General features: G+C 46.0%; 1 non-coding gene and 1 pseudogene across 1 annotated transcript; one reads left to right on the top strand and one right to left on the bottom strand.

Annotated features, from left to right (window-relative positions):
- Positions 1–608: 608 nt before the first annotated feature.
- Positions 609–26080, top strand: part of LOC141978800 (butyrophilin subfamily 1 member A1-like) — a 34047-nt pseudogene continuing 8575 nt past the window's right edge.
- On the bottom strand, positions 4999–5070 carry TRNAM-CAU (transfer RNA methionine (anticodon CAU)). The gene has a single exon. It is a non-coding gene; the product is annotated as a tRNA-Met (tRNA).

The raw sequence follows: 26080 nt of genomic DNA, 5'->3' as shown, positions 1-26080 counted from the left end.
CCTCCTCCAGACCTGGAAACTATTCTCGGCGACCAGGTCCGTGGCGGCCACTGAGGGGACAGATCTCCTCGCAGAGCCCCTGCTACACAACCCCCAGCTTTGTCTGCGGGTGGCGGAGTCCCCCTCAGTGCGCCAGAGGTTGGTTCTGGCAGAAGTCACCAAAGTCAGAGACCTCCTGGACTACGACCGGGGAGACTGGCTGGATCCCCTGACGCTCGCTCAGCGCATGGGGCTCTCCAGACCTCGTACTGCCCTGCGCGTACTTCAGGAGGTGAGGGCCACTTTGCCGCCCGCTGCTCGGGTTTACTTCGACCGGGTCCTAAGGGAGGGCGTGCCCTGCCCACCCTCCATGCCAGGCCCTCCGGACCCGACCGACCCCCCTGCCCCTTCACCGTGAGCCGGCTACATGAGCTGCAGCTGGTCCGGTTCCAGACCGTGACAAAGAAACATCTCTACACGCTCGTACTCCACACCCTTCATGTCCTCACCCTCGTGTCCCGCCCTGACACAAAGTGGCGGGACCTCCTGCCACCTCTAGAGGGTGAGGAACCCCGGTGAGCCGGCCTCTATTCCACCTTGGTCCCGAGGCCCGCTGGGGATATCGGTTGATGGCTCCTTCACGGGGCCATGAGCACGGCGTGTACTTGGAGCGGTTCACCCTGGCACACATCTACCTGGAGTGCGCCAGGCTGCAGCCCCTATTCCGGCTCCTCATGAATATTTTGTTAAGGTTTTGGTTGCACTTTCCCCCTCACCTCCTTATCTACACACTCCCTGTCCGTGGCCCCACTAAGGAGTGGGACCTCTTGGTCAACCTCCTCCTGGCCCTGGCTAAAGTGGCCATCTATAAAACCAGGGTGAGGAGGTTGGCCGATGGAGTCTCCTGTGACTGCGGGGCCTATTTCTGATCCTCGGTCGGTTCACGCCTCCAGGCAGAGTTCCTCTGGGCGGCATCCACTGACTCCCTTCATGCCTTCGAGGAGCAGTGGGCGCTGTCCGGGGTCCTCTGCTCGGTGTCCCTGTCCGGTTCCCTCCGTCTGACCCTTTGACCGCACTCCCGTCCCTGTTGTTCGTTAGTTGTCCCCCGTAATTATTTGGTTTTCCAGGTCCTGTGGACCCCCCTCTTAGGCTGTGGGAGGATCCTTTCGCAGTGGGCAGGCTTTGCCTGGCCGCTGCCTGCATCCCAATACGACCAGACTCCTGCACCCCACTGGTCTGGGTCTGTCACACTGCTTACACATTCAAAGCTCTCTTTAGCACCTTTTTGCCACAGTATTGCACTGGCTGCGAGGGCCAGGGGTCGAGTGAGACGGAGCCCCTCCTTCCCCCGCATGCACCTGGGGAGGGAGTGGGCTGCTGCCCCTCTCCAACAAAGGCAGCGATTAGGAGCGGCCAGATTCAGCTGCATGAAAAGTGGCCCTGTCCCTCTCCCTGCCCAGGCCCCGAGGCCAGGGAGAGTGGGCGAATGTCCTGGCGGTGGTGGGAGGCACAGCGGGAGAAGGATAGAAGCCCCGACAGGTCACGTGGGGCGGGGATAGCGTGGCTGGGCACAGGGCCGGGGAGGAGACAGATGGGTGGTCATGTGTCCTCCTTCTTTAGCTTGTGCCCTCCTCACCAGTACGGAGAGGCATGAGATGTCTACTTCCAGCTCATTACTGACAATGTTGACAGACATGGGGCCTTAAACTGATCCCCGCAGAGCTAGAAACACACCCATTCAATGGTCGTTCCCCATTGACGAGTACTTGTTGAGATCTGCCAGTTAGCCAGTTCCCAATCCACTTAATGGAGGCTTTATTTATATTGCCTAATGCATTTTTAAAACTCAGACGATCATGTGATTCAGTCACAACCCTTAAAAAAGCCTATTACAGCCACACAGGTATTGTTATCAACCAAATTATCATCTCATCGAAGAATGAAATCAGGGTTAACATGACCTATTTCCCATAAAATCAGGTTGATTGGCATTGATTATATTCCTACCTTTTAATTCTTTAGTAGTTGAACCCAAATCAGCTGTTCCATTATTTTGTTCTGTATTGATGTTAGGCAAACCAGCCTATAGTTACCCACTTGCCCTTTCTGAATCTTGTCACAACATTATTGTCACAACTCCCAGTCTTCTAGAACTTCCCAGATATTCCGATATTTCTTATACAGCAGCATCAGGGAGCCAGCAATCTCCTCAGTTATCTCCTTGAGGACTCTTGGGTTCCAGTTAACTGGGCCTGATGATTTAAAAATATTTATTCCTAGATGCTCAAAATCCTCCATAATAACTAGGGATGGATTTGAACAACATCTAGGGACTGGAAAATACTTTATCATCCCCATGTGATATGAGTACATCGTCCAGTTTCTTTCCCAATACAAAGTAGAAATATTTATTGAACACACTTCTGCCTTTTTTGCATCATTATTAACAATTTTACCATCGCCATCCACTGATAGACCTATATCATTGTTCGCGTTTATTCTGTTCTGAATACACTTAAAAAACCCCAACCAGCCCATCAAACAACAACAAAAGCCTACAGCTCTTTATCCTATTGTAGACCTATTGTTTCAGACTCTCCACATGGTGTTCTCATTTAGCTGAGACAATCACACTGAATTCAATGGGCTGCTTCACATCTCTCTGCCCCTGCTATGCTGCAGCTGGATGGGTGGAGACGCCATTTCTATCCATCCTGCCTCTAAAAACGAAGACTCTTCTAAGCTCTCCAAAATTGTGTGCTTATGTGGATTGTCCTGAACTTTACTATGCCTTGTGGGAAGGCAGGGTAGGGAAGGGTTAGTAAATCAAATTTAGAGCCATTTAATCAAGGGTTCCTGAGATACAGGCCACTTTAAAAAAAACCCCACAAAGCAAAAGAAAAACACAGCATTTCATAAAAGTCATCGATTCTACCAACTTTGAAGTTTGGACCCCACCCTGGGTGAAAATCTTTAATCATGTGGGTAACATCCACCTCTGTCTAAGTTTTATTATTCTTTTGTTATTATTTTGGAGAAATGTGAGTGGTGATATGGGGAGGGTGGCAGAGGAATTTGTGGGGTTAGGAATGGGAGGAGGGGGATGTCAACCTCAAATTCTTCCTAGGTCTTTTTGTTATTTCCTAGCCACAGTAGGGTATCTGTTACAAAACACGGGTGAGAAGTAAAACTGCCTAAATCACCTCAAACTCTTACCACAAGCCTTTCTCTTTCAATTATAAAAAGAAACTAGGTAATTAAATAGCAAAACTAACAAACAAAAACCAACCAACCAACTAAAGAACTCTACAATGTTGTTAACACAGAGTTAAAGTTCCCCAGTGACTTCTCCTACCCTTCCAGAACGTCAAGTTCATCAGAAATAAACTTTCTGAAACCCAGGAAATACAGAGTTAATGTACCTGGCAACACAGCGTTAACTCTGACCTCTTTGAGCGGTGATCTAATACACCCATCGCACACACCCGTTCACTCTGCCTTTGCAGACTGTGCATAGCATTCAGGGCATAGGGCACATAACTGTAGCACAGAACAAAACACTTTCTTTCTGCGAAGAAATGGTTTGAGATGAGCTGTCCTGGCCAGGAGCTCCCTGCACCTTCTCTGCACTCAAACACTGAGTCTACTCCCCAGAAACAAGCCCGCACTTGTGAAATCCTTCCCCTCCCTCTTCCTTTTACAACGCTTTCACCCTTACTCACAAGAGTGCATTCAAAACTGAACTTTCACTGACTTATCATTAAACACACAGACGGCTCTCGTACCCCACCACCCTGCTGCCAATCCCCATGGCAAGAAGACCCCTTATGTCTAGGGCCCTACCAAATTCACGGCCATGAAAAACACATCACAGACTGTGAAATCTGGTCTCTCCCTGTGAAGTCTGGTCTTTTGCATGCTTTTATCCTATACTGTACAGATTTCGTTGGGAAATCAGTGCTTCTCAGCTTGGGGGGTCCTGACCTGAAAGAGTGTTCCAGGGAGGTTGCAAGGTTATTATAGGGGGGTCACGGTATCGACACCCTTACTTCTGCACTGCCTTGAGGGCTGGGTGGCTGGAGAGTGGCAGCTGTTGGCCAGGCATTCAGCTCTGAAGGCAGGGCTACCGCCCAGCAGCCGCACAGAAGTAAGGGATAGCAGTACTGCAAACCCCCCCCCCCAATAACCTAACGACCCCCATGCAAGTCCTTTTTGAGTCAGGACCCCTATAATTACAACACCATGAAATTTCAGATTTAAAGAGCTGAAATCATGAAATTTACAATTTTTGAAATCCAATAACCATGAAATTGACCAAAATGGACCACGAATTTGGTAGAGCCCTACCTGTGCCCCACTGCTGATTCCACCTACCCAACTCAGTGGTGAAATGATGCATACTGGGTAACTGGATCCCTCAAGGTACACCTGCACCTCTGCCCTTTGATAACAGACATGGGGGCCTCAAACTCCGATCTCATATCACTGTCACAGCTCTGAGACAGTCCTCAGACTAATCCCCCAATCTCCTCATATCCCAATTACACCTTGCCCAAGATGCTCCAACTAATTCCTCCACCATTCGATACAGCTACACCTAACACAGTGAATGCAGCTGGAGGGCATGCAGATAATTCCCAGTGACTATTCCCAGCAACAGAGGGGCAGGGTTAAGGTGGTGATGGTGTGTACCTTAACTCTGCATTTCCTAGTTTTCAGACGTTTGAGTTTTGATGAACTTAGAGACTCAAGGTGGGGAAGGTAATATTTTTTATTGGACCAACTTCTGTTGGTGAAAAATACAAGCTTCTGAGCTATTCTTCAGGACTGTGTAACATAGAATATCAGGTTGGAAGGGACCTCAGGAGGTCATCTAGTCCAACCCCCTGCTCAAAGCAGGACCAATCCCCAATTTTTGGCCCAGATCCCTGAATGGCCCCCTCAAGGATTGAACTCACCACCCTGGGTTTAGCAGGCCAATGCTCAAACCACTGAGCTATCCCTCCCCCAAAAACCAAGTAGCAGAGGATGGTTTCGATCCATCGACCTCTGGGTTATGGGCCCAGCACGCTTCCGCTGCGCCACTCTGCTGGGTGTAGCTTGAAAGCTGACTTGAGGCTGAGATAGCAGCAGGGGACAGGGGTCTTCTTGCCATGCAGATTGGCAGCAGGGTGGTGGGATATGAGAGCTGGCTGTGTGTTTAATTATAAGTAAGTGAAAGTACAGTGTTGAATGCACTCTTGTGAGTAAGGATGAAAGGGTTGTGAAAGGGTGGGGGTTATAACATTTGACATGTGTGGGCTTGTTTCTGTGGAATAGACACTCCATCTGCATTTGGTTTCACCAACAGAAGTTGGTCCAATAAAAGACATTACCTCACTGTGACGTTCCCCTGGTGTTATCTGGACCTGTGATCTGCTAGGTCACTCTGATCCTCGACTCTGGGAGCCAGCCTGGCCCTGCTCTGCTGTGAGAACCCCCACTCCCAGGATCTTCACACACGCCTCTGGCATGTAAGTTGCTTGGATTGTGCAACCGAATGACACTAGCCAATATCTCCAGTCCCAGACACAACCCTAGGACCCTCCGTCTTGCAGTGTCCAGTTATGCCCGCTGGACGGTGCCAGCTTATATGAATTTGTCAATTTAACAAAGAAATTGATATGTACCAGGCTTGTTCTCCCACGGGGAATCTCTGACACACTTCAAACCAAGGCACTGCTTCAGGTAGAATAAACAGACTTATTAACTATAAAAGATAGATTTTACGTGATTATAAGTCAAAACATAACAAGTCAGATTTGGTCAAATGAAATAAAAGCAAAACACATTCTAAGCTGATCTTAACGCTTTCAGCGTCCTTACAAACTTAGATGCTTCTCACCACAGGCTGGCTGGTTGCCCTTCAGCCAGGCCCTCCCCTTTGATCCGTGCTTGAGTCGCTTGGTGGTGATGACTGTAGATAGAGGAGGAAGAGCATGGCAAACGTCTCTCCCTTTTATCATGTTCTTTCTTCCCTCTTGGCTTTGCCCCGCCCTTTCAGGGTCAGGTGAGCATTACCTCATCATAGTCCCTGACTGACCAAGGGAAGGGGGGTGATTCACTTGAGAGTCCAACAGATCCTTTGTTGCTGCCTAAGCCAGTGTCCTTTGTTTCTGTGAGGCTGGGCTGGGTTTGTCCCACCCCTGCCCTGATGAGGTGTGAACTGCCCCTCTGTTCCTGGAGAGTTTTTGCCTGGGCTTATTTTAAGCCATGAGGACACATTTTCAGCCTCATATACATACATGAAATTACAACCTATAACATCACTATAACAACGATGCTCAGTGCATCATGAGCCTTCCAAAGACACCCGACATGACCAACTTTGCATTGGATGCCACACAATCTTATTATAAGGATGAACAAGGGGGCGCAGGATGTTCCCCAGAGGCACAGAGTGTCCCACTCCCCCACCTTGACTCTCTATCTCCTGGGACCCACACAGCTACAGCAACCCAGGAAATAACTATTGATGCACTTGACCTTCTGGAAGGGCATGTGAGCTTCATCGGGAAACCTTAACTCTATATTAACAACGATATTTTTGCAATCCACAAAAAAGCAGACAGAAGATTCTCTTTGAAATCATTACTGGCGTCAGGTAACTTCGGATGCCTGAATATTTGAGTCTGCAGGCAATTCCAGCTCAGCAGGACTGTGGCAGTTTCTTGTTTCTTTAAGAGAAGACTCTAATCTCCTCCCATGACAGGGTCTGAAACTATGCAACTTTCAGGTTACGGTGTTACTTTCACTTTCCAACTCGGCAAACGCTGCAAGGGTAAAGCACATTTTATCAGTTTGGAACAAAAACCTGTTTCTTAAAAAGTAGGGAGAAGCGATGAGAAAACTCTGCAGCTATTTTATAGCCAGAATTAGCTGAGCATCTTGATAAACTGGAGTAGTCAATTAACAAGTAACTATCTCAACAAAAGGAATAAGGTCTGACCACACCCTGAAGACTTAAAATTTGTTGGAAGAACCAACCAGGTGGGTTAACTTTGCTTCAGAATAACTGCTTATAACCGCTCATACATGCTTCTTATTGCTTGGACAGATTGTTAAAAATGATTAAATAATCCTGTGATAATTTGTAATCCTTCATCCAAGATTTACATGACATGTACCTTAAAAATGATTCACTGTCAAATACACTGCAGATTATTTTCCCAGCAATGTAATGTGAGATTTTTACATCTTGTTGAATTAATAATCTATTTCTTTTGCTACTGTGCTTTATTCAAGATTACTGGGCCCCATACTGTTTTCAGGGGAAGATTTGTAACAAACAACTTCCTATATTTTGAGTAAGGGAAGAACTTTACTGCACCAAACCTAGCTGTCATCAGTCCAGTTTTCTGCCTGTTGTCATTGCAGTTTTCTGTCTCTTGACGGTGGGGCTGAATCCTTTTGCTTCCGTATAAAATAAAATTATGTCCAGAATCAATCAAAACAGAAAACTGCATCCTTTTCTCCTTTGAAATCAGTGGGAATTAAGCATGTGCCTAAAGCTGGTCACGTGTTTAAGAGTGTTGCTGAGTAGGGACTTCAATGTTGGATCATATTAAAGAAGTTCTGTATTAAAATCACAAATGAGTTTGATTCCCCATAGTTTAAATTCCAGGGTATTACTAATGAAGAGGTCTCTTGGTTTTTGGTCCTGTTTCTCTCCCTCTGTGTGTGAAACTTGCAAGCTGCTAATTGGGTTAGTACATTCTGAGACAGAGTCTGTTCTCAACGCAATTCTTTGTAATAACAACCACTCGCACAGAGAGAGACTCAAAGCAATACTCTGTAACAACAGAAACAGCACCCAGAGCCTCCCCGCCCTTTTGTTGTATTCATCTCGCTTTGTTAACAATTGGGATTAAAATAGAGATAGAGGATGTATGTGGATGGATGCTTGGTGTGGCTGATAACTGAATGATCAGGGAGGTGCCAGCCTAAGAATCCCGGGTCCATCGGCTGAAGAAGGCGTCAAGTGGAAATAACCCGAGGACCCCCGGAGGGCAGACTGGAATCCACCCAACAGCCTCAAGAATGGGAGAACCAAAGAACAAGATAACATCTGGCAGCACGGAGCCGTCAGGAATGTGACATCTGCTGATTGATTCAGCAACAGCATGATGAAACAATTCCCATAGACTGGCACAGGAAGAAATTCCTATAAAAATGGCCTCTAGAAAGTGAGAACTTTGGGGTCTGATTCTGCAAACCAACTTCCAGGAGCATCAGATGAGCATCTGACGAGGCCCTGCTCCCTCCTCATGTCCAGGCCACCTGGCCAGTGGCTTGGCATGAACAACTCTAAGGCTGGTAACATGATAACAACCTTGCAGAACCTGTGTGTGTCTGTGTGTGTGTATGAATGAATGTGTGAATAAATATGAGATTGAATGGAGTGTTATAGCTATAACTAACTGCTTACTAGGATTCTGTCTGTCTTCACAATAAATGTGGTATTTTGCCTTTTCCCCTTTAATAAGATCCTGCTGGTTTTTATTTTATTGGTATAACATCAGGACATAACTAAAAAAAGTCAAATTTATACACTGTGTGACAGAGCATCTCCTCGTGTGTGAAAAGCCATTGGAGGGGAGTAAAACTAGTAAAAATTATGGTGGTTTAAAGACTTCCTGGAGCAGAGAATCCTCCAGCAAGTGACCCGTGCCCCATTGTACAGAGGAAGGCGAAAAACCTCCAGGGCCTCTTCCAATCTGCCCTGGAGGAAAATTCCTTCCCGACCCCATATATGGCGATCAGCTGAACCCTGAGCATGTGGGCAAGATTCACCAGCCAGATACCCAGGAAAGAATTAGAGGGACCATGGGCCAGACTGCAAATTGATTTTTATTGGGCAACAGGACAACAAGGGGAAATCAGTATTGTCTGGTGATTGTTGATCCTTTTACTAAATGGATTGAGGCTATCCCCTCTCAGCCTGCTGCCACTCAGCCCGCTGCTGGTCTGGGGTCCATCCGCCGGCTCCTGCCAGCCAGGGTCCCGGCTGCCGGCCCCGCTCAGCCCGCAGCCGGTCTGGCGTCCCTTTTTCTACCTACCTTCTCCCTTTTTCTACCCCCTTCTCTTCCCCTCTCTCTGCACTGAGCTGAGGGTGGGAGTGCACTGAGCACAGGGCTGGGGGTGAAGGAGCAGGCTGGGGGTTGGGGTGCAGGGTTTGGCCAGGCGCTAGAATGAGGGAGGGGGCTCAGGGTTGGGGCAGGAGGTTTGGGGGTGGAGTGCTTACCTGGGCAGCTCCCATTTGGTGCGACGGGTGCAGGTGGGAATGCGGGGGGGGGTGCAGGAGCTCCCGTTTGGTGTTCAGGGTGGGGGTGGGAATGTGGGGGGGTGCAAGAGTCAGGGCAAGGGGGCTGGGGGTGTGTGAGGAGGGTGCAGGAGTCAGGGCAGAGGACTGGGGGCATGTGAGGGGGGGTGCTGGAGTCAGGGCTGGGGTGTGTGGGAGATGCAGGGGTCAGGGCAGAGGGCTGGGTGTGTGTGAAGGGGTGCAGGGGTCAGGGCAGAGGGCTGGGGGTGTGGGTGTAGGCTAGGGTCGTGGGGGTGCTCCCAGGCCCCTGCCCAGAGCGGCTCATGGCAGGGGGCTGGAGGGGATATGCCCTGATTCCAACCCCCTTCCCCACGGCCCTGTCCCCACCTCGTCTCTGCCCCCTCCCCGGAGCAGGGAGCACGCTTCTCCCCCTCCCTCACAAGGGCCATCAGCTGATTGGCATCAGGGAGGTAGCAGAGGAGGGGCAGGACCCCAGCACGCTGTGGGAAGAGGCTGGGGAGGGGGCAGCCAGCAGGACCAAGCTTCTTCACCCTGCCCCTGCGCGGGAGGGGGCAGGATTTTTAATGGCTCGCTGCTGCCTGCCGGGGTCCCGGCCGCCGGCCCCGCTCAGCCCGTGGCTGGCCTGGGTTCGGCAGCGGGCTGAGCGGGGCCGGCGGCTGGGACCCGGCAGGCAGCTGCGTGCCATTAAAAATCGGCTCCCGTGCCATCTTTGGCATGCGTGCCATAGGTTGCCGACCCCTGTTCTAGACCTTTCATCAGTTTTGTTGCTCTTCTCTGGACTTTCTCCAATTTCTCCGCATCTCTCCTGAAATGTGGCGCCCAGAACTGGACACGATCCTCCAGTTGAGGCCTGATCCGCGCGGAGTCGAGCGGAAGAATTACTTCTCGTGTCTCGCTTACAACACTCCTGCTAATACGGCCCAGAATGATGTTTGCTTTTTTTGCAATAGCTTTACACTGTTGACTCATATTTAGCTAGTGATCCACTATGACCCCCAGATCCCTTTCCGCAGGGCTCCTTCCTAGGCCGTCATTTCCCATTGTGTGCGTGTGCAACGGATTGTTCCTTCCCAAGTGGAGTACTTTGCATTTCTCCTTATTGAATCTCAGATTTCATTTAAAGTAAAAGTAAATTTCTAGCCCCTCTGGTTGCAGAGGAAAGTTTAAGACTATGACATGAGTGCACCCTCAGGGCTCAGAAACCAAAAGCAAGAAATTGGAACTAAAATGGTTATTTTTTATATTGATTTTTAAGTCAATCACGTATCTTTTTTGACCCACTTTGTAATTTTTTTTTACAAATTAGTGTGTGTGTATGGGGGGGGGATTTTTTTTTTGGTATTGATTTTCATAAAGAAACAAACGTACATTTTAAAATTAATTACAGCATACATATCTTGCCACATACCACATTCTTTGTGGATACTCGAATAGCATTCTGCAGTTTTACGGCTAATGAAGGCTACAAGACGAGACCATACAAAACCAGACTATACCACCCAGACATAATACATTAGGGTGGGAGTTACACTGACTTTTGATTTTTGAATATTGGGGTTGGCAGCGCAGCTGCTCAGTTTTTGAAAGCGACAAAAAACAAACAAATTTCGGCTTTCTACAATAATTCATGCAATCTACGCAAACCAAGGAATCACACCTATTAATTTAACTGCTCAAAGTGCTGTAGTTCTTTGGCAAAAGGGGTCCGAAGAAAAGATCAGACGCTCAGAGTGGATGAAAATTGATTTTTAAAAGATGATGTTTTTAATTTAGACCAGAGGTTTTTCTTTACCTTGGATTTTTAAATTTTAGTTAAATACTGGTTTCGTTTTCTAATTTAAAATGATGACAACTGATGTTAAGGCCTAAATTCAGTATAATCTATTAATATTGTGAAGCAAGGAGATTCTTTTCCGCAAGAATCAGGCAGCAGAGACAATACTGAAGAGGTTTATTCACGGCACTGGGAAGACTGATAGACAGCTTTAAAAGTATGGTGTTAACAGTGACCAGTTATATACATTTTCTTATCAATTCATTTGCATTTATCTTGTGCTTACAGAGACAAACATTGGTTCAGAGCGAGCGAGAGAGAGAGAGAGAGAGAACACTTAACATGATGAAGTGAGCTGTAGCTCACGAAAGCTCATGCTCAAATAAATTGGTTCGTCTCTAAGGTGCCACAAGGACGCCTTGGCTTTTTTTTAATCTGACGTAGCTAATTCCTACAGATAGCAGTTTCTTACACTATTAGGTGTGTGAAACTGCTTTCTGTATAAAGAAAAGGAGGACTTGTGGCACCTTAGAGACGAACCAATTTATTTGAGCAAAAGCTTTCGTGAGCTACAGCTCACTGCATCGGATGCATTCAGTGCTGTAGCCCACGAATGCTTATGCTCAAATAAATTGGTTCGTCTCTAAGGTGCCACAAGTCCTCCTGTTCTTTTTACGGATACAGACTAACACGGCTGCTCCTCTGAAACATGATAATGACAGGAACAGAACATACGCATAGAAACCATTCTGATTACAATAATTGTATAAGTAGGGGAATAGCGAGAAGATCGAGGGACGTGATCGTCCCCCTCTATTCGGCATTGGTGAGGCCTCATCTGGAGTACTGTGTCCAGTTTTGGGCCCCACACGACAAGAAGGATGTGGATAAATTGGAGAGAGTCCAGCGAAGGGCAACAAAAATGGTTAGGGGTCTGGAACACATGATTTATGAGGAGAGGCTGAGGGAACTGGGATTGTTTAGTCTGCGGAAGAGAAGAATGAGGGGGGATTTGATAGCTGCTTTCAACTACCTGAGAGGTGGTTCCAGAGAGGATGGTTCTAGACTATTCTCAGTGGTAGAAGAGGACAGGACAAGGAGTAATGGTCTCAAGTTGCAGTGGGGGAGGTTTAGGTTGGATATTAGGAAAAACTTTTTCACTAGGAGGGTGGTGAAACACTGGAATGCGTTGCCTAGGGAGGTGGTAGAATCTCCTTCCTTAGAGGTTTTTAAGGTCAGGCTTGACAAAGCCCTGGCTGGGATGATTTAGTTGGGGATTGGTCCTGCTTTGAGCAGGGGGTTGGACTAGATGACCTCCTGAGGTCCCTTCCAACCCTGATATTCTATGATTCTATGATTCTATGATTCAATTACCTATGACTACCCTTAGGGTGAAGGGGTACGGGTAGGGGTGGGGGGTGGGGGTGAGTGTTCACAGGTATCTGGAGAGCTGTGGAGGGTTTGTACTGTTCTTTCTCACTGAGAGGCTGAGTTACTGGGTGGACATCTGACCATTTAAGTTATCAAGTGTTTACAGCTGCCATTGTCCTTGGGCCTCTGGTAGGCCTGCTTGTTGGTTACGTGGGTTTCTGCCGTAGCCGCTAACTGAGTTTTTAACTCTTGCCTAACAATATCATTTGTATTTATATATAAAAATAATATTCAAGGAGCACATGTTTGCTGCAGAAGTTTCAAAGAAAGTCAGATGGATAAACTGGTGGCGGTCACTGGCTAAGCTCCGGGAACTGGAATTTGTTGAAGGGCTCAAACAGCTTTGGACAGTAATAGCCTCTTCTTTGCAGGTGCAGAGAAAACATTTTCTTCATTTCTGTGAACCCAACTAGCTCTGTTCAAGGACTAGCTCATTCAAAGGTGAGAAACCCGTTGGGAGTTGAAAAAGCAGGAAAGCTTGTTTTCCTCTTCCAACCTATCAATAAAAATAAGGTGTGAGAGGATGATCTACACCAGCTCTAAAATCTTGAAGAACAGGGTCACCAGAAACAATCAATTCGATTCACTAACTATGGATATTAGTTACTTTGTTTAACAAATCGGTTTTAACTGTAAAATGTTTTTTTTCTTCCCTGTCCTGGTGTCTAGATCAAGTTACAGGGAAGATGAATTTTCAGAGTAACACCCGTGTTAGTCTGTATCCGCAAAAAGAACAGGAGGACTTGTGGCACCTTAGAGACGAACCAGTTTATTTGAGCATAAGCTTTCGTGGGCTACAGCTCGCTTCTCTCATTCTCTCCTAGTTCCATAGGCAGCTCTTCTCTGCCTGGTTTGATCATTTTCTTCGTTACTTGTCACATTCACAAGCTGGAATCAGGTCGGAATCCCGTTGCTCCTACTGCTGCTTATAGGATTTGTTTCATCTCAGTGATTTATTAATCATGCCTATTCTATTCCTTTATACAAAACTGAACAAAAACTACAAATTCCAGATTCAATCAATACTGGTCAAGAAAAAGTCTCCACTTCCTCCCCAGCCCTTCAGGAGGAGTAATTCTCTACTCACTTGCACGTAATGCAACTCAGTATCTCCATCTCTCTCGGTACTTACACGGCTCTCATCACCACAGTATCTGAGCACCCTACGTTACATGCTTACATCCTCTGTGACCTAACCCTTTGTCAAACACCCAGGAGGCCTGGCCTGAAGCTGAAGAGATTTGGGCTCAGTGAGACCAAGTCAAGACCCTTTACTGAAAGTATCCTGGCAGCGACCCAGTCCCACTAAAAACAGGACGAGGGGGGCAGAGGAGAAAAACGGTTAGCTTAGGAACTTCAGCTGATCTCAGAGAAAATTGTGTCATATGAGGAGAGAGCTGATCTCCAAAGTAGCTGGGTCTCAAACACTAGAGTGAAATCTTGGGAGTTTTGCTATTGACTTCAGTGGAGACAGGATTTCACCCTTATCATCATTCTTGCATTAAAACCAGCACTGAGAATCACGAGAGAAATACACTGAAAGCCAGAACAGATCACAGAGCTCAGGTTTACAGTCTGTGCACTCAGATCATTCCGCCCATTCATAGGGCACTGAAATGTCTCTATGGCATATTAAAATGAATATAAGTGGAGTTGCCAGTGACACCTTTACCAAAGCTTGCCTACCATTGTGGTTAAGGCCATTGTGTTACCCTGTTACCTGTCCCCCAGGATTAGCGCTGAGAACATGGAGGTGAGATGCTTCTGATCTGAGTTCTCTTCAGTTGTTCACCGCTATCATGAGGGCAAGGGTCTGTATGGGCAGCAGATGGCAGAATATCATGGAAGGACGGAGATTTTGAAAGATGGCATTCTGCGGGGGAATGTTTCCTTGCAGATTCTTAATATCAGAAGCTCTGATGAAGGACAGTACAACTGTTTTGTTCAAGATGGTCTTTTTTATGAAGAAGCTTTGTTGGAACTGAAGGTAGCAGGTCAGCAGCTCATGCCTGTATTATCTTAGCATGGGCTGCAGGTTTTATTCTTTCCTAGTGCAACAATTGTGACTAACAGCTTGTGAATTATTGCAGAATAACACAGGGTGTCTAGATTTCACCACACGACCACAGACATATACTTTGGAAAATATGTTGAAAACTTTTCCAACATTTCGTTAAAGACATTTGCAGAATGGTCAAGAGATTTCCTTGCCCAAAAGAAGTTCTTGATTGACTCCAAAAGGGGCCCTTAGTTAGGAGGGAAAGGACTTCTAGACAAATATGGGTCTGATTTACACTAGACAATTAGGAACTGTCTCACAAAGCAGAGCGGGAGTGGCTGCTCTTTGCAACTCAGCAGTCCTGCCTGTAGGTACGCACCCCTCTCCTTTAACTCTGTTCTGACAGCCGGTGCTGTCCCTGCTCCAGGACATAAAACAAATTATTGTTGTGGAATGCTCCTGCTGCCTCCCACAATGCGAACAGAGGCAGGCAGACAGAAAGTGCTGTGCAGAGTCAGGGAAGGAGGCGGGGGCTGAGGTCGGGGTCTCCCTGTCCCCCTGCCTCAGGACTGGTTGCTTCCGGTGGCTGTCACACACACACATCCATTCCTGCCACAATAACGAGGTGCTTTGCGTCCTGGAGCAGTGGACAGTGGGATAGCTACCGCAGTGCACTCCTTTCATGGTGATGCAATCGCTGCCTATGTAAACGCGCTCGGCTGCCTGTGGGAAACCACGTGAACACAAACCAGTGTTTTTATTTCAGAGCTTTTCCATCACTGACAAAAGTGTCAGTGAAAAAACTTCGCAGGTGTGGACATAGCCTAAGTCTCCATGCAGACAGCACTGGGTCAACAGAAGAAATCTTCTGTGCACCTAGCTACTGCCTCTTGGGGAGGTGTATTACCTCTGATGCCAGGAGAAGTCCTCTATATAGGTACTGTGCTGCTGTAACCTTTCAAGTGTAGACAAGCTCATGGCCTTCCAATTTCTCTGCAGGCATCTTGAGGACCTGTGGCTAAGGTGGGACTGCTAGGTTTATATGGCCTTCTGATGTGGTCACTGCTGGTTGTTATTTAGGGGTACAGTCAAAATCACCTGCGGCTCTCTGATTGGCGGAGGCCAAATAATGGGGGTGGGGGATAGAAGTTTTCTATTTACCACTAGTAGGTAAGGTTGAGCATTTGTCCCCTGCTGCTTTGACATTGTAACCATGGAGCAAGTTAGATTTATTAATTTCAAAAGCAAGCCAACAAAATGTCTATCCAAGGCACTAAAAATGGATTTTTGAAAAAAATCGTAGCCCATTTCGATATTTAAATGAAGTGGCCAGATTTCCCAATGTGTTCAACATTCCATTGCTCTTGGGCTGAGAGGGCAATATGTCTCACTGACTCAGTGAAATTATTTTAAATATTCGTTTACTTGTTTTTCTGTGTACGTGAGTTTTGGGAATTCACGGCTAAGTCATGGAATTAACACACATTGATGTAATTTTCTTCTAGGTTTGGGCTCCAATCCTCTTATCTCTGTGGAGAGTTACCAGGATGGAGGGATCCGGGTGGTTTGTCAATCGACTGGGTGGTATCCAGAGCCCGAGGTGCTGTGGAGAGATCTCAGTGGGCAAGAATTACCATCACTCTCTGAAGCAAAATCCCTGGGGGATAATGGCCTGTTTGAAAGAGAAAATTCTGTTATTATAAAAGAACATTCAAACCAAAACTTGTCCCGTTGGATCAGGAACTCCTTTCTCAATCAAGAAAAGGAAGCAACAATTTATATAGCAGGTCAGTTACCAGCCAAACCCACACAGAAATCACCACCGCTGAAACAAAACAAAAGATAGGAAACAAAGAACAGAAGCATCTGTGGTACAGATTTTACAGCAGGGGTGGGCAAACTATGGCCCGTGGGCCAGATCCGGCCCCTCAGGGCTTTGGATCCGGCCTGTGGGATTGCCAGCCCTATGGCGCTGTAGGCCCTGCCGCTCCGGGAAGCGACTGGCACCAAGTCCCTGCAGCCCTGGGCGAGGGCTCTGCACGCTGCTCTTGCCTGCGGGTACCTCCCCCGAAGCTCCCATTGGCCAGGAACAGGAAACCGCGGCCAATGGGATCTGCGGGGGACGGTGCCTGGAGGCGAGGCAGCGCACGGAGCCCTCTGCCCCCCTACTCCAGGGGCCACAGGGGTGTGGTGCCGGCTGCTTTCCGGAGCAGCAGCGGGCTGGGGCCAGGGCCAGGGCCGGCAGGGAGCCTACCCTGGCCCCGGTGCGCACCCCTGCCACCCCGGAGCTGCTCCAGATAAGTGCCACCAGGCTGGAGCCCAAACCCCTCCTGCACCCTGCAAACCAACTCCTTGCCCTGAGCCCCCGGCTGCATCCCGCACCCCTCCTGCATCCCAACCCCCTTCCCTTAGCCCCCTGCTGCATTCTGCACCCCTTCTGCACCCAAACCCCCTTCCCTGTGCCCCCTCATACACTCCGCATCCCGTCTCGGCCCCAACCCCTTGCCCATAGCCCCTTCCTGCACACCGCACCCCCTCCCACATCCCACACTCCCTCCCGCACTCCAACCGCCTGCCCCAGCCCTGCATGCAATTTCCCCACCCAGATGTGGCCCTCGGGCCAAAAAGTTTGCCCACCCCTGTTTTACAATCTACATACAAACAAAGAAGATGGGAGACTGGTATCTTAACAGGGTCAAAATTTAAGCAATCTAATTACCTTCATTTTGAATATTCAGAATTATCAGTGTTTTGGGTTTCATGTAAATTAAATCTTAACTCTGCATCTCCTGAAACTCTTACTTAAAAAAAAAAAAAGAATGATTTTGAGAATGAATATTCATCAAACCATTGGAGCAGTTTGTTCCTACAAACCTAACTTCACCTCAATCAGTTTTTGAATGTAGCAATTTTTATAATATGGTTGGTTTGCTCTCTTTTCACTACATGAAATGTCCACAACTTATGTGGTGCTCTTTCTATTGGCATTCAATGGGACTTGTGCTCATCACTCACTTTGCCTTTGTCTACTCACAGAAGTTGCCCTGATTATCTATTTAGTTATTGATGATACCTCTTGTCTGAACACTCTTATTTCAGTTTCAGAGTGTCCTATATATTTAGCTTAAGTCAGTTCCTTACTGATTTATGCTAAATGGGTATAGAACACTATGAAGCTGATTTGCAATTTAAGGTTCTGTTAATTAGTTTAGTTAAATTGGGGCAGTCTTTTTATGTGGTCATCTATTGACTAATTTAAGAATGACTACACGAATGTTGCACCAATTTCAGTAAACCAGTGCACAAATCATGTGTGGAGAAGGTCCTAGGCATGTCTGAAATGTCCACCCTACAGAGATGACTTAAATGTTGTAAACTCAAGAACAACAAATGAATATTAATTCATTTGCTGCATTTACTCTTTGGAATTAAGTGTGATTATGATTCATCCAAATATTTGGAGAAAGTAGTGCGTGGCAAAAATATTCTCATTAATTTGGCAATTTCTGGAAGTTGCTGAATAGTCAGGGCCAAATTATTTGCTGGCATAACTCCGCTGAAGTCAACAGTGTTTTATGAGCAAAGAATTTTCCCTTGAACTCTATGAATCTCTGAATACCAATGAATCAGATCAGGCCTGTTCATTCACAGGTAAATCATTGTTAAAGCTGTGTTGGCTGGAGTCATTTTTAAAATCTGTTTCTGGTCTTTAGTGTAGATGACGTCATGTTTTCACTCTTATGACACTCAAGTGTTGCTGGGGAGTTTTTATTTATGTGTGCAATCCAAAAAAAATTGACTTTGTCCCTGCTTCCAAACTAATGCAAATCCTGGGGTTTTATTTTTCAGATCACTTTTTCCCAAGGGTGAATCCGATGAAGTGAGCTGTAGCTCACGAAAGCTTATGCTCAAATAAATTGGTTAGTCTCTAAGGTGCCACAAGTCCTCCTGTTCTTTTTGGTGGCTCTGTCTGTGATCCTGGCGGGTTTTTTTGGTGTCCTTGGCCTCTCTGTTTATTTTCTGAAAATAAAAGGTAAATGTTATAGGAGAAAATATAGTGAAATTAGCAAGAAATGTTCTTCTAATAAATGAAAAAAGAACAAGAATGAAATTTTCCACTGGGCAATGCAGGGGAACCCTCCTCAGTCCCAGTAGACACTATGAATTAGTAAAGATCCTTTTCCTCAACTGACAAGTAAATATTTGGTACAAAGTCAGGTCATTATAAAGAGTATGTGTAATTTTATTTTGGGAGCAGTTGTTTGTCATTGCATCTAATGTTAAAAAGGAATTGTGATGAGACAAAACCTGATAAATTTCACCCCAAAAGGTTATATGAAAAAGTTGTGCACCGTAGAAAGCAGGGGATTGAATAGACATCAGCTCTCATCCTAAACTTGAGTACTGACAATAGAGAGAAAAAACATGTAGCAAATGGGAAAGGAAACCCTTTTTTCCCCTGGTGTTGAGAACATTAAACCTCTCAAAGGCTTATGAATTATATAATCACTGTGCAACTTTCACAAAACTCAGACACTCGCGTAGCAAAGGGGAAAAAATCTTAATAATTTATATTTGTTTCTGTTTATTTTAGAGGAACGGGGTAGAGAAATTGGTAAGTCTCATATTCTTTCCTCCTAAGAAGTAAATCTTTTGTACAAGTTTGTCTCCTCAAGTTTAATGATTTAATCCAGACAAAGGTTGAAGCCCAGATACTGCACCACGAACATCAATTAGAGCTGTGACTTTGATTTCAGTGGGTGTGGGATCAAACACTAAACGCACAACTCTCATCACTAAAAGAATAATACTGATAATTTTAGGGCCTGATATTACGTTCCTTGCATGCCTAAAACTCCCAGCAAAGCCAACAGGACTGTGTGATATGCAAGGAAGGAGGACTGGTCTCTAAGGGCTAGCATTTTAATAATATTTGGACACCAAACTCCCATTGATATCAGTGGGAGTTGGGCACCTAAATACTTTTAAAAATCTGGCCCTAATTCCATAAGCAATTCTAATCTTCAGAACTATAAGTCCTTAAGAATAATCAGTTACTTTTGGATATTTGTCTCTAGTGTAGACACAAAATAACGTATTGATAATAGCTTAGTGTGTAGATAATGAGAAATCATAAAGAAAAGATTCTTTAAAATGTATCTTCACTGAGGGTGAAATTCTCTCAGCACTGGAGAGACCAGGAAGTGGGAGACCAGGAAGACTGCGTGCCCCCAAATGTCCTCATCTGACAAGTAAATAGTTTGGTCAAAGTTGAATCATCACAGAGACTGTGGGTAAGTTCATTTTGGGAGCAGTTGTTTGTCCTTTCATTTAATGTTAAAAAGGAATTGGGGTGAGACTAAGCCTGATAAATTACCCCAATAGGTAATATGAAAAAGTTATACACCGTAGAAAACAGGAGTTCAAATAGACGTGAAATTTCAGCCTTAAATGTGGTACTGGCACTAGTGAGAAATAACACCTAAGAGATGGAGAAAGGAAAATGTTTTTCTCTTGGTGTTGAAAACATTAAACCCATCGAAGCCTCATGAAGCAAATAATCACTGTGCAACTTTCACAAAACTCAGACAACCCTATAACCAAGGAAAAATGCTCCTAATAAGAATGTATCTTTATTTCTGTTTATTTTTTAGAGGCACACGATGCAGTGATTAGTAAGTGTCATACTCTTTCCTCCTGCAGTGAAACCTTTTGTACAAATTTCTGTCCTCAAATTTCATGTTTTTAACCCAGAAGAAGTTTGAAGCCCTGATGCTGGACCACTCGCATCAATCAGAGCTGTGACTTTGATTTCAGTGCGTGTTGGAAAGCACAAGTCATATCACTAAAAGAATAATGTTGATAATTTTAGAAACGGCTCTTACATTCCTTGCACCCCTACATCTCCCAGCAAAGTGAATGGGAATACACCACATAGAAGGAATCAGGACTGGGCTCTAAGGGCTAGCTTTTTTATGATATTTGGAAACGGAACTCCCATTGAAATCAACGGGGTAGGCCCCAAACACCTTTAAAAATCTGGCCCTAATCCCATAAGGAATTCAAAACTTTAGAATGATAAATCCTTGCAAATGACAAGTTACTTTTTGATCCTTATCTGTCGTGTAGACACAAAATTATTCAGCATGAATAAAATGTTTAATTAGTAACTAGGTTCTAGGAACTGATATAATGAAAACACTCCTTTCAGTCTGCATTAACTGAAAATATTCCAAATTCACTTTTACATATTTCTCTTTGCTTTATTTACCTATGTTTAGGGAAATATCTTTTCAAATATTTAGTTCAGTTTTTCTCTTAATTGACCCCCTATTATTCGTATTAATTATAAATAATAATTAAAAGGTTACATCAACTTGAAAGTCACATGAAATATCAGAGATACGGAATTGATAACAATCCAGTATGTAGGTAGCAGCAAATCATAAAGAAAACATTATTTAAAATAGGTTTCAGAGTCCCAGCCGTGTTAGTCTGTATCCGCAAAAAGAACAGGCGGACGTGTGGCACCTTAGAGACGAACCAATTTATTTGAGCATGAGCTTTCGTGAGCTACAGCTCACTTCATCTTCACTGAGGGTGAAATTCACCTAGTGTTGCAGTCCCCATGAAGTGGGAGACCAGAGGGATTCTGCGCCTCTTCCAGATAGCCACGCCACCCGGCCCAGTGCCTTGGATTTTAGCTCCTATTATTTTCAGCTCTCTCACTACATGTCTCACTTTAGATAAGCTATTACCAACAGGAGAGTGGGTTTCTGTGGGGGGGGCAGGGGGGAGGGAGAAAACCTGGATTTGTGCTGGAAATGGCCCACCTTGATTATCATACACATTGTAAGGAGAGTGATCACTTTCGATAAGCTATTACCAACAGGAGAGTGGGGTGGGGGGAGAGAAAACCTTTTGTAGTGATAAACACCCATTTTTTCATGGTTTGTGTGTATAAAAACATCTTCTGTATTTTCCGCAGTATGCATCCGATGAAGTGAGCTGTAGCTCACGAAAGCTTATGCTCAAATAAATTGGTTCGTCTCTAAGGTGCCACAAGTCCTCCTTTTCTTTCTGCGAATACAGACTAACATGGCTGTTACTCTGATACATGAAGAGGCTTCATTGCTCTTCCTGTTGAGCCCCAAAGAGGGTGTTTGCACACACACCCTGGCTTTAACAGGGGCTGTGATTCTCTTTGGATCAAAAGGACCCCCTCATGGTAGCCATTAGCACTTTCAGCATAACATCAGCAATCTCTGAGAGAGGCTGATGAGGTGAGGATATCGGTGCCCTTCATTTCAACAGGTGGCAGGAATTGGGACTACAGAGGATCTTTTGCAAAAGATCCACAGTGAAATACAGAGAAAAAGGACGACAGAGAGCAAGACCGTGTGGATTTATGGACAACCCTGTTCTCATTATAATGACATTCTTTGTTCAGTGACAAAGAAAATGACTCTCTGATATGCTGTACTGTTGTAACATACGTTATGACACATATCAGGGCATCAGAGAAATGGGAGTGAAGTCAAACTGGACAGTCTCTACATAAAAGAATAAATGGACACAAATCAGATGTCAAGAATTATAACATTCATAAACTAGTCGGAGAACACTTCAATCTCTCTGGTCACTCGATCTCAGACCTAAAGGTCGCAATATTAAAACAAAAAAACTTCAAATCCAGACTCCAGCGAGAAACTGTTGAATTGAAATTCATTTGCAAATTGGATACAATTAACTTAGGCTTGACTAGAGACTGGGAGTGGCTAAGTCATTATGCAAGGTAACCTATTTCCCCTTGTTTTTTCCTACCCCCCCCCACCCAGACGTTCGTGTTAAACCCTGGATTTGTGCTGGAAATGGCCCACCTTGATTATCATACATATTGTAAGGAGAGTGATCACTTTAGATAAGCTATTACCAGCAGGAGAGTGGGGTGGGAGGAGGTATTTTTTCATGCTTTGTGTGTATATAAAAAGATCTTCTACACTTTCCACTGAATGCATCCGATGAAGTGAGCTGTAGCCCACGAAAGCTTATGCTCAAATAAATTGGTTAGTCTCTAAGGTGCCACAAGTCCTCCTTTTCTTTTTGCAGATTTTTGTGGAATCCTTGCAGGGGACGAGAGAGCTCTCCCAGCACTATAAAAAAAAACAACCCACCTCCACGAGGAGAATAGCTCCCAGCGCTGGGGCACTGTTTCTGCTGGCAGTTTACAGCGCTGAACTTGCTGTGCTCAGGGGTGTGTTTTTTCACACCCCTGAGCGAGAAAGTTGCAGCCCTGTAAAGTGCCCAGGTAGACAAGCCCTCAGATCAAGGGGAGTATAGCAGCTATGGAAGGCTTTTAGAGGTTCTCTGTGCCCTGCCCGTGCGTCGGAAAGGGACCCCCAGACCTCTGTAGTTTCCCTGCTCATAGAGGGGATAAATGGATTTGGGAGGGATAGGCTGTAAATGGGAGGCTGGGGCTAATTCTCATAGACGCCAACTCCGTGGGCGCTCTGGGGCCGGAGCACCCACAGGGAAAAAATGGTGGGTACTCAGCACCCACCGGCAGCCCCCCTATCAGCTCTCCCCCAGCCGCCCAGTGCCTTCTGCCCGCCTCTTCCCTCCCTCCCCGCGCCTCCCGCCCACCACAATCAGCTGTTTCGCAGCGTGCAGGAGGCTGAGAGGGAAGGAGAGGAGCGAGGATGCGGTGTGCTCAGGGGAGAGGGTGGAGCGGGGGTGGGAAGAGGCGGGATGTGGGTGGGGCCATGGGGGAAGGGGTGGAGTGGGGGTGGGGCCTGGGGAAGAGCCGGGGGTCGAGCACCCCCAGCACTTTGGAAAGTCAGCACCGGTGCTAATTCTATCCTCTAAAGGAAGCATGTAATTAGTGTATATTTCTTTCTGTATTACTTAGGTGACCTTCAAAGAGAACTTGGTAAGTTTTTCTTCAGTGCAGCCTTTTCCATGGTACAGACGCTCCCCCCGACTTACGCAATCGTTCCGTTCCGGAACACCTTGCGTAACTCACATTTTGTGTAAGTAGGAAACGTGTACCCGACCATTACACACAAAACCACAAAAAACAAAACAAAAAAAACCCTGCTATTTCTAGCTTACGGAACTTTTTCTGTATGTGTGGATTTGTGTAAGTCAGGTCTGGCCTAACCCAGGGGCCGTCTGTATTGAATATCTGTCTATCTATCTATCCCCATACACCTCTCTCTCTACACTTTCCCCAGTATGCATCCGATGAAGTGAGCTGTAGCTCACGAACGCTCATGCTCAAATAAATGGGTTAGTCTCTAAGGTGCCACAAGTCCTCCTGTTCTTTTTGCGGATACAGACTGACACGGCTGGGACTCTGAAACCTCTCTCTCTCTCTCTCTAGTGCAGTTGCAGTCATGTCAAGGTGAGTGAGGTATTGTAGAGAAATTCGATACAGATAACAAAGTCCCTGGACAACTTCTTGGAGTCGCTGGCTCTTCTCCTTTTGACAGTAAAAACTCTGCTTGGGGTAGGGTTTTTGCTTTTTTTGTTTGGTTAGAAGATGTATCAGAGTTGAGAGTTTCATTCTTGCTGTAGTGGAAAGGCATTTTGGAACAGGAAGGTTTTGCAGCCGTTCCTAGAGGTGGCCAGATTCTCGATTCTCCTGATCTCCTCTGGAAGTTTGTTCCAGAGCCAGATCCCTTTGGCCGAGAATGCTTCGTCTCCAGCTCTCGTGCACATTGTCCTGGGATTTGTGATCTGCACCGGCTCAGAGGAGCACAGCTGTGGCAGCGATTCTAACATAGAAGTTTGATCATTAATGTGTCTGGGGCTGGATTCTTTAATTGATTTGCTGCTTAGGACCAAGGCCTGAAATTGGCACGGCATCAGAAGGTGACTGGGAGCCAGCAGAGCGACTTGAATATGGGGCTGATTTTTTCATAGTGGCCTAAGCCCTGGAAAAGGCAGGCAGCTTCACTGTGTACCAGCTGGAGCTTTCACTTTCAACTTCAGATACAGTGAACTACAGTAATCCAGGCTGGAGGTGGCAGAGGCCGGGATCACTGTGGCCAGGTCCTTGTCCACAGGAAGATGCAGAGCATCCTAGTAAGCTGGTATCTTTAGTCGCTGACGCTATCTGGTCACCTAAGCATAGGGAGGGGTCAGATAGGACCCTGAGGCTTTGCACCTCTTTCGTGAATGGGGGCTGTAGAAATTCAATGGAGTGAAGGGGCAGTGTCTCATCTAGTTCTTCAAAATATTTCCCTCTTTTTGACCAGAATCACTTTGGTCTTGCCTGGGTTCGGCTTAAGCCTGCTGCTCTTCATCGCAAAGCCTTGATATTGTTGCATTTGCTCAGCGGAGTTCTCATCCCTCTCTCTGTGTTTGGTTTCAGACTGGAGAAGGATCATAGTCTGTCCAGGTAATTACAGTTCTGGAATTTCTTGGAGTAGGTTGGACAGGAAGGGAGTGTAATGGGGGATGAGTAAGCTTAGGGCTAGGGAGTGGGAGAAGAATGAAGGGATGCACAGGAGATCATGAGCATGGGCCCTGAGGGGAATGATACTTCTTCCAGGGGGCTGCAACTGAGGTTGGCACCAACCATGCAATCATCATGTCACTGATGTTCAATGGGGAAGTGTGAGAGAGACGGGTGTGGTTGGGGTTGAGGGAAGGGAGGAGATGAAGGATGTTGCTAAGAAGCTAAAAGATTTCTTTACATCAGGTACTATCAGAGACTGAAGTATGAGCAGAAGAAAGTGATATTATAAAGTAAAATTTCACCAGCTGCATATGTCAGTTCTGAAGGAGATCAGGTGTTTGAAGAGATGGATTGGAGAACTGTAGGGCAGCAAACATGGTACCTATATTTTTAAAGGAACCTAGGGGTGCTCCAGGGAATGACACACTGGGAGGTTTTGCAACTGTACCTGGTAAATCACTACAAATGATAATTAAAAAGAGAATCACAAAACACCCGGGAGATCATGATAAGATAGGTTCGAGTCAGCAACATTTCTGCAAATGAAAATCATGACTCACTTTTAATCTCTTAGGATTCTTTCATCATATCAGTAAACTAGTGTGTAAAGGAGAATGAGGTGACATCCTATACTTAGACCTTGAAAAGGCTTTTGGGGAAGTCCCTCACAAGAGGCTATTCAAGAACCTAAGTAGTAATGGAGTGAGACAAAGTATTGTCAAGGGTAAAAAACGTGCCAGAAGACAGAAACCAAAGAACAGAAATAAATAATCACTTATCGTAGAAAAGGTTAACAGCAGGCTCCTCAAGTTTATAGATACTAGGTCCAGTGTTGTTTAATTTATTTATTAATGATCGTGGAGCCCAGAGACAGGAGCCGTGTAATTGAATGATAAAACGATTGTAATATTGAGCTACTAGGTGGTGCCAGCGGTAAGGTCGCTTACCGGAGCGGGTAACAGCCAAGCTAGCCGTGCATTAAAGTGGCTTTTCAGTGTAGACCTGCCCTTAGCTAAGTCGACCCAGAAACAATGCTCAGGTGTGAACAGCCCTGAGCAACGTTCTTAAGCTGACCTAACCGGCAGCGTAGAAAGCTCTAGATCAGTGGAAGAA

Source organism: Natator depressus, chromosome 28 (genome assembly GCF_965152275.1).
Source record: "Natator depressus isolate rNatDep1 chromosome 28, rNatDep2.hap1, whole genome shotgun sequence".
NCBI classification, from domain to species: domain Eukaryota; kingdom Metazoa; phylum Chordata; order Testudines; family Cheloniidae; genus Natator; species Natator depressus.
Note: the sequence above shows the minus strand (reverse complement) of the source record. Positions and strands in the feature narration are given on the sequence as shown.